Here is a 9,364-nt window from a genome sequence, read left to right as displayed (position 1 = left end):
CGGGCGCACGAGCCGAGCGCTCCGCCCCGCGCCGGGGAGCGATGCCGCCGCCCGCAGGGGTTGTGTCACGGGGTCCCCTGGCAGGAGCTGCCCCGGCCCCACAGCTGTGGGAGCTGCTTGCTTTGGCGAGTGATTGGTGCTGGGAAACTCTGCAGCCCCGCGCGCTGTCCTGTTAGCTCACACCCACCGCGCAGCTCAGAAGCACGGAGAGGCTTTGAGTGAGAGGAAACCTCATCCTCCCCCGCCTCGCGCCCGGGCTCTGGGGACACGGGGGCAGGTTCGCGTACGCGCTCGGCCCCGCAGAGAAGAAGGAAGCCGTTCTGACGGAGGGAGAGAGAAAGAGAAAGGGAGAGACCGCCTGACATTTTTATCCCAAAGTCTATGGTCAAGCCGGGAAGAGTTGTTAGCGATAGTTTTAAAGGAAGACATGTCTGATAAGAACATAAGCAGTTTGGCCCCGGAGAGGAGTGTCTCAATAACACACTATTAAGTTGTGCAATGCCTGACAGCCAGCCAAGGGCTGAAGGATTCCCTTGTCTGTACTGAAAGCTACAGCAGCTGCTTGACAACAGGAAACAATGTGTAGTGAATGGAAAAAGTGGGTGGTGCTGACTGAACAACTTCCCTTTACATCACTGCCCAAATAAGGAGCTTTAAAAATAACCTTTTCTATTACAGCCAGTCAGAACATCCCCCTGAAGTCTCAGGGTTCCTACCTCTTACAAGACAGTCATGAGAGAAAGAAGGCTGCAGTACAGGGGGCATGGGAACAGAGTCTCTGCAGGTAATGAAATCCCGATTGCTTCCTTCTGAACAATGAACATACAGTGGTGTTTTTCTCTTCTTATCAGCTATGATCAAAACAGAGAGGGGTGGGTGGGGGGGAAGCACAGCAAATTAGGCCAGAGTCAATTAAGGGCACTTGTACCACTCAGGCATGTCTCCCTGATGAGGTCACTCTAATGAGTAACCAGGAGTTACTGGATGTAGGACTACTGTATACACCAAGAGCTTGTTTCTCTTGATGCTTCGCCAGGCAGCCCAGGCACCAGTGCTGGCAGATAAATAAGCTGCAGTTTGAATGTTAATGGCAGTGTATCTTTAATTGATGTTCTCTAGGAGTTCTGCTTGGGACTGGCACTGGTGGCACTGGGGGGGTCACTGGTTGTTTTAGGAGACATTGATCCAGAATGGCTTTTATTTTCTTCTTTATTAGTAGAAGTGGGAAATGATAAGGATGTTGTTGTGTGACATCTGATGGTTGTGTGCAGGCTCTTTTAACAAGGTGCTGGAGGACAGCTTTGCATCAGACTGACTTTCTAAGATTAGAGTATAAAAAAAAAAAAAGAGAAGGAAAAACCCTGCTAGATTAGGACAATACACGCAGAGATATCTGCAAAATAGGTGGGCCTTTAACTGGGGTAACCAGTTGGGTATTTTATCTTTTTAAGATAAAATTGCAGATTAACATCTGCACATCAGCATTAAATAAGGCAGTTTTAGAATGCATTAAGACTGAGAAAATGAACACTAATGATTTAAGTTTCTTAATCCTTCTTGATGGAAATTAATAATGTCTGTGATATACCCAGAGGAGTGATCTGAACTGCAGACATGAATTGAGTTCCTGCATGCAAATGTATGCTTTTTTATTTCATGTAAGAGGTTGCTGGAAAGGGCTGTGTATGTTCTCAAATTTTTTAGCCATTGAGGTTTGGAATTCACTGTGCAGCTATCAGGAGAGCTTTTTGGCAATTCTGCCAAGTTAAACTCTGGCACGTGAAAATGATTGTGGCAGTTGACATGAAAATGTGTAGTGTGACCAACAGAATTCAAACTCATGGCATGCTAGCTTTTACTGGACAGGTATCTGAAAATTACTAGTGTCAGTAGGCAGGGACACTTTTAGTCTTCAGCATCTGGAAAGCAGGCCACCAGATACTTTGATATCCCTTCTTTGATGGGTCCTGTGCCTCTTGTCCTGATTCCTCTTGCTAGGTTTTTTGGGTTCCCTTGAGAGCATGAAGCAGAAAAGGCCTGTTAATGTTCATTGGAGGCTGTTGTGTTGGGCTTTGTTTACACAACCTCAACAGTTTAGAAACTTTACATTCTGTTTCCCACATATATGCAGTATGGTCAGAATTCAGACTCCCTATAGGAATAAAACAGCAGTTTGTGTAGAAACATAATGGGAGAATGGAAGCATCTCAGTTATCATCTGACTGGATGGGTGGAGAAACAAAAACCACAATAGTAGCATTAATTGTAACCCCCACCCAGTTGGCAGCCTCAGCAGACAGGCTCAGGACTGAGTGGGCCCAGCCAGCAGGATCAAATTCCCTTCTCAGCCCTAGCAGTGATGCATAAGGGAAATGCGTGTCTCCATCCTCTGTGCTCTCTTCGCTGTCTCTCTTCTGAGAGTTAGAGGTCTTCTTTCTACAAGTCTTGTGACATGGCCTCTTCCTTCACCACAAAATTCACTTTCGTCATTATTATGGAAAAGGTGTGGGGGGGTGACTGGGACAGGGGACATGAACAGGGAATCTCTATTTGTGTATCAAAAATGGAAAGCTAGCATTTCAATTCTTAATTAAGTACAGTGCTGGTGAAAGTGCAAGCAAGTTACAGTTGTCCTTGCAGCAATTTTCTACGTGTCCTCAGACACTCTCATATATATTGGTGCTTCCCCAGCCTCCTCTATTAGAAAATGTTCTGCACCTGTTGAACACACATTTATTTCCATGCCAATTGGCCGAAGTGTAAAGAAAGTGGATTGAATTACATTACATCCACTGTTACAGATTAAAATAATCTTAATCTACAGTGGGTATATTTCTGATGTCTCAGTGACATTTATAATTTATTTAAGAAAGGTTTGTATACAGATATACTCTTGGCCACTGCTGCATCTCTTGTATTCTCCATATTTTAACAGGGAGCTCCCACGAAATTTCTTTCCTCGCTCCTTAAATCTGTCCCAGCTGTTTTTGTGACAGACAAAATGGAGAAAGGGACTGCAGACACTGCTCGTTTGTTTTCCCATGTAGGCAAAATCACGTTCTCATCGCCATAACCAAGGAGGGAGGCAGAATTGTGGGGCAGACAAACTCAGAAATGTTTGGAGTTTACTCTTGAAAAATATACAGAGGCTTTCAGGAGAATAGCACAGTGTTCAGCATGTGTAGTTTGCAGTGTGTGCGCGCGCGTGTGTGTGTGCATATGTGAGATCATGCATATAGGACTTCTAGGGGGATATATAGGAATGAGTCCACTGAGAAAACATTTTGAAATACCTAACTTTTATTTCAAACATAAAAACTAAAAAAGCGCAACTGAGAAATATTTTCTGAGCTCACAGGATTAAAGCATCTCTATCTTGGATAATTTTAGCAGTAACCGGAGAGTGTAAGGATTTCTCAGGGTTTGGGAAATCACCCAAACCATCCCTTTAGTTTAGTGGCCGATCTTTAGCAGGGACTCCTGGGAACTCCCTGCAGCATGTCTCTGGTGAATTCCCATGGTTATGTTGGACAAAGTCCTTTTGCACTGAAATAGCTCATTTACTTTTAATTTCTTCAATGCTCCAGTCTTCAAGTTCTTGCTGACTCTGTACTCGGAGGAGTATTGCCTTTATAACTCCTGGTTATGTCTGGCTGCACCTGTTGAATTCAAATTGTATTTTGGTGGATTTGTCATTTCTAAATCATCTTCTAGTGGTTGCTTTCTTAAAAATGGGCTCACACTTAAAATACATTCTGAAAAGGAAAGTAAGTATTTTTTAAAATTTAAACACTATTTTTATCCAGCATTGAGGCTAGGGACAGAAATTACACACAAACTGATATAAATGATCAGAAGCCAGTTCCAATCTGTAACACAACACAAGTTCAGCGTGCTTAAACCACTTTCAAAATGGTCAAAACCGATTTAAGATAAATCTGGATGGATGTAGTATCAAACTGATTTAGGTTAAATCAGTTTACTGAACTTCTGTCCCAGATCCCATCGAGACTCAAGTTAACTCCCAGTTCCCCAGCATCACAGGGTGCTTTGCACCTCCCCTGCAAGCCCCTTCCTCGAAGGGTGGGTGGGCTAGCCTTCAGTTGAGCAGGGAGGCATGCTCTAGTGCCCCCCAGCTTCTGGTTTGAGCCACTGCAGGCATGTGGCTGCATTTCTGGAATCAAAAGTAAATCCTGTTCACTTGCTTATCAGTTCAATCTATGCAGTTTAGACTAACCTGCAAAGATTTAGTTGATTTAGCCTCGGGTATTTTTGTCTGTCTGTCCTTAGCCTAAAAATGTTGCTTTTAAGCAGCTCTTTATGGCTCTGCTGGGATCTGCAGTCAGCTGGGGCAGTTATGATGCTGGGGGGCCTTGCTTATTCTTTTCCTCTGTTCTACTCCGCACACTCGTTGAGTTTTTCCTACCTTTAGTTTGTTAGCCTGGCCCTGTTGGAGTGAAAGATTCCTCATGTGTCCTCCCGGGCTAAGCTCTTCTGCTGAGACCACCTTGTAAGACGTTGCTATCAGCCTTCTCACTGCTGTGCAAATGAGAATTAACCAGCCAGTCATTCCCTTTGCCTGCTAATCAGGATCTCAGTCAGTATAATCATTACAGTAATCAGAAGATTTGTATCCAACCCTGCTCTAATTGCATCTCTGCATAAACGAATCTTTTAACACGAGTCAAAGAAAGCCTTGTGTGTTAGGAAGAGCACATGTTAAAGAGACTGGGAGATTTTTTCACCCAATCAAAAGCACTCATGAGAATAAATGTGCGGCAAACCTTCACTCCCTACCACCTCTTACCATTTCTGCTAGAAAGGTACTGACAATATCCCAGACCACCCTTCCCCACCCCCACTTAAGTCCAGCCCAGATGCAGATAGCATAGTATTGGCTTTCCCAGGTACTTGAACCTAACCATGCCCTCACCATGCTGTCCCATTTCTCTATGCACAAAACTTTCCATAGCCACAGTGTGAGCAAGCTGTCCTTGCGCAAACAGGGTTATGTGCTCTTCAGGGCAGAGACTGATCTCTGCAAGGCAGAGGAAGATGAGCAGAAGATTTTTTTTTTTTTTTTTTTTTAGTGTTCAGAGCCAGCCATGTTATATGGAAAATTTCTGAGAAGCTTTTTCCTGAGCAGGAGCAATAATAACGAATCTAGCTAAGACTGTCTAAATATATTCTTTCTAACTCCCTCTTTGGTGTTGCACAAAGCTTTCTGAATTGAGGCGCTTTTATTTTGGAGAGTGTGAGTGAAAACCATTCAGCAGCTTTCATACAGGGGTCAGTGGAAGGAAAATATTAGCAAGATCAAGTTGTACCCACACTTCAAAAATGGGCATTCCTTGAGCATCAGGATCCTCATTCCATGCTGTCTTGCAGCTTGTGCAGTCACTCACTTCTGGGCAGAGTGAATGTAAAATGCTATGGCTGGTGTGGGTGAGTGAGGTAGCATTTTACATTCACTTTGCACAGATGTAAATAATGAGATGAGATGAAAGGCAGGGGAGAATCTGGCTTGGAGTTTTAAAGAGCACAAGTACATCAGTTTAAGTGGCAAACTGTGAGTTCAGTAAATGCTGTCTTTAACCTTATAGTAAACTTTAAAGGGGGAGGCAGGTTGGCAGGGAAGAGGGGGCGGATATGTTTCTGGGCAAATGTGACCAGTTCCGGCAGCTCCATGACTTGTAGCTCCGAGTCTTCTCTTCTGCCAACGTCATCTGGCCCTTTTCCTGCCCCTCCCGCAGACCTTTAAAGATCTCCTAGAAAAATTTCCACAGTCCAGGATTGCACCATGGTTGTTCTGCTGGGGTCCATATTAATCTGGCGGACTGACAGCAACTAGATTTGCAGGCTCTGGGATTCTTGGAGTTGTAGCCACAGATTGGCTGGGTCTAGCAGGATCTAGATGTTACATTTGAATTTTTAATATGTTACCCCAGGAAGCGGCAAGATCGGAGTGTGCCTGGTGCTCTGTGAGCAGACTTTGAGTGAAATTAAAGAAAATTAGCAGGATCCAAGTCAATGCGAAGTGGATGTTTCCCCAGGAACCCAGATTTTAAATATACTAGCTCAATAAGCTCTTTTTACCATGCTCCTACATCCAGCCAGGAACCTCTATTGCCACATACCTGGTAGGGAGCACCAGAGGGAAGTACCACTCTTGTGTTTCTTGGCAAGTCTGTATCTCAGGATAAGTAGCTCACTTGCAGACCTCAGGAGGAATTGCTAAGTATACAGTTTCATATTATTTTCCATGAGAATTGTAAATAGATTTTGAACCTTAGAGCCAGAGCAAACCCTTATTTTTTTGCCACTACAGGAGTAACTTGATGATGAAACAGGCAGTTATTTTCTAAGTGGGTTTAGCTATAGAGAATGAGTGACATATACTTTAACAGTGGTTTGTACAATTATTTATGAGGCAGCAGGTACCAGGAGCCTAGAGTTATGTTCTTGGCTCTAAGTGTGGTCTTGTGGTTAAAGGCAGGCTAGGCAAGTGCATGATTTGGTAGTGTGGCAAAGTAAGATTTGGATTTAACCTTGGTTCTGCCTCACCCCTTACCAGAAGTAAGCCTGCATAATTTCTTACTTATCTCATTTGCAAAATACAGGAAAGATACTGGCCTAATATGGTAGAGATGCAAGGATTTGTTTAGTAGTATAGGCTGTGAAATACAAAGAGTTATTAACAGCATTCAGGAGGTGAGCTAGAAGTAGGACTTCTGGGCCGTGTCCAGACGAGCACGGCTGTGCATTATGTTCAGTTGTTCTTTGTGTTGCAAGGGAGCAGTATGGAAGTGTTTTTTGACCCCCAGATATCCAGTGGTCAAAAAAACCTGCCGAAAAAGAAAGTGGAGCAGCGCACATGGCAGCACTGTGTGCCACCCGAAGCCGGAACCTGGCTGGCTGGAGCCAAGCTCCACGGCCAGGCAGGCTCCGCACGGCAGGATAGCTGCTGCTGTAGTCCCAGGAGGCCCCCAGGACCCCAGATAAGGCTACTGGGGCCAGCCCAGTGTTGGCCCTAGCCTCCCCTACCCCACCCGGGGTAACTTGCTGCGTGGCACAGGCAAATCCTGGGGATAGCTAGTGGTAGTGCAAAGTGTGCCACCACTAGCTGTCCCCAGGGAACAAAATGTCCATGCACATCTGGACATGACCTTGGTCACCTGGCTTACGGCCCATTGCTTCTTTTCTAGGCTGCAGGAGGGGGTGTATCTCTCATAAACTTTGCTTACCAGCTATGCAGGTAGAGCTGCCAAAAGCGAGTGTCACGTGCAATGCAGGCTTGACACTTGGCAGGTCTGTCAAAGCTCCAGGGTTCTGCATTTTGCTGTCTCACTCTGTAGGCTTCCTTGCAGACTGCGTCTCTGTTTCTTATTGCTCTCTATTTACCTTTCACCAAGCCCCAAAGTGCTGAAATTCCAGCCTGGTAGTGCCATCTCTTGCAGGAGCTATGGAAATTACTTCACATTACAAAACAGATCCCAGCATCAGTTGGGGAAAGAGCCGTATGAAAGGATGGACAATCAGGAAATAGAGAGCTTGTTTCTAGACCCATAGCTCTCACAAGAAATAATCCAAGGGAAGCAAAAAACGGAGCCAAGGCTGGAGCAACAGAACCGCTAGTAGATGGAATGTGTTTCATGGTTTTCCATGAGGCATCACTGACTCTTTAAATAGCTACCCACAGGTTTCATTCACTTCCTCCTGCCCTTTATTCTATTTTCTTGTTTTTGTTTCCTTCTGAGGAAACAGTAATCTTAATTGGAAAAAAAAAAAGTAGAAAAAGTAAAGATAAGACAAAAATGAGAAAATTCAGGAGTTCAAATAAAAAATGTTTTTGCAAAGCTCATAGGCTTCCTGAAGTAATTGCTAGGAAGAAAACAGCATCTAAATAAAACAAAACACCCTACAGTTTCTCTCTTCTTTTCAGCTAGATAATCACAGCCAAACTAGCACTCAGTCACTGGTTAGTGCATCCAAGACAGCATCATGTCTAATGCAGGAGGATTAGAGTTGATGGAGGGCTAGATTCTTAGCTGGTGTAAATCTGCAGAGCTCCCTTCATGTTACAAGTACTGTGGCTGTTTACACCAGCTGTGGATCTGGCACCTGTCCTTTAAAACAGAAAAGGAAAAAAATTAGTACTGTTAACTGTCCTCGCGTCTGGGAATCCCACTATTTAGGGAAAAGAATGATCCACTAGACTAAGCACCGCCAGACTGGGTTCTCCTGAGAAGGCTTGTGTTAGGAGAGGAGGGTTTTTTTGTTTTGTTTTGTTTTTTGTACAAGGGGAAACAGGTGCTGGAAGTCTTTAATTGAACCTGAGCCAGCAACTTAGCACTTTACATTTATTTGTTTAGATTTACATGATGTTTTCCTGCTCAAATATAATAGACTTTATAGGTTGTAGAGACAAAAATTAGGTTTTATTGGCTTATTTGTTGCCTTTTAAAGTACAGTTCCTCTTTTGAAAAATTAGAGACCTTTGAATAAAATAGTGCAATGGAAGGTCAAACAAGAACCAAGAGCAAACACCAGATTATAGAAAATGTGGCACTTTCCCAAGCACAGAATGGCAGTTGGGTTCAGGTATTTCCCACCAGTCTGCTCGTAATACTCAAGTATTTCTTTTGTTTCTTTCTCAGAGCTGAAGGAATAAAACCCCAAGAGAAACTTGCTTTTCCCTGGCTGAAGATCAAGGGAGATGGGAAAGTGCAGGTGCTTTAAGACAGAGTTTGGCATGATATGGGTATGGCAGGGGTATAAGCTTCAAAAGATCTTTATCATTTTTCCTAGCTCAAAGAGTTCAAGGCCAAAAGGGACCAGCATATATATCCATCTAGTCTTATCTCTTATTTAAATCAGGCCAGAGGATTTCCAGCATTAAACTAACATGTTTTGGTTGAGCTTGTGCGCCAGAGACTTGTAGTGTGAATGTGGGTAAGTCATTTCCCCACTCCGGCTTTATGAACATGGGAAAATTGGCCAGAGTGGGTCCAGTAAGTAAACACTTTTTGCTGAAATAGGAGTTGCTTTAATTTTGGAACAGGATGTCCATAGTGGGCGTTATTCTGGAATGGGTTTTCTGTAAAGCCTCCTCCAGTCGGCTTCCCCAGGGAGACAAAGTCTGTGCCTCAACTTCCACACAGGGAAGCCAGGCTTCATTCACAACAGTTTGTAAAGTACTGCAGTCCCAGGCTGTACTTATTTTTATGTTGTTTTACAGTGTGCAACAGCAACTAACTGCGGCAAACAGTTTGGAAAAAGATGCTAAATTTAATTTCCTAATTGAGGGCCTAGTTGCAGCTGGCAGTTCCATGGATGCACGCAGTATGGAGAAGGCCAGGAGCAG

The 9,364-nt window shown here is 44.0% G+C and overlaps 1 protein-coding gene across 2 annotated transcripts in view; it reads left to right on the top strand.

Moving 5' to 3' along the window:
* The first annotated feature begins 152 nt into the window (after positions 1 to 152).
* The window catches only part of HIVEP3 (human immunodeficiency virus type I enhancer binding protein 3), a 195,094-nt gene continuing 185,882 nt past the window's right edge, over positions 153 to 9,364 (top strand). For both annotated transcript variants that reach the window (XM_006014855.3, XM_025213336.1), the window contains exon 1: positions 153 to 784. The gene's annotated coding sequence lies outside the window, so the exon portion shown is untranslated. The remainder of the gene's footprint in view (positions 785 to 9,364) is intronic.

This window comes from Alligator sinensis, unplaced genomic scaffold (genome assembly GCF_000455745.1).
Source record: "Alligator sinensis unplaced genomic scaffold, ASM45574v1 scaffold264_1, whole genome shotgun sequence".
NCBI classification, from domain to species: Eukaryota; Metazoa; Chordata; order Crocodylia; family Alligatoridae; genus Alligator; species Alligator sinensis.
The sequence above is the reverse complement of the archived record's forward strand: the minus strand, read 5'-3'. Positions and strand labels throughout refer to the sequence as shown.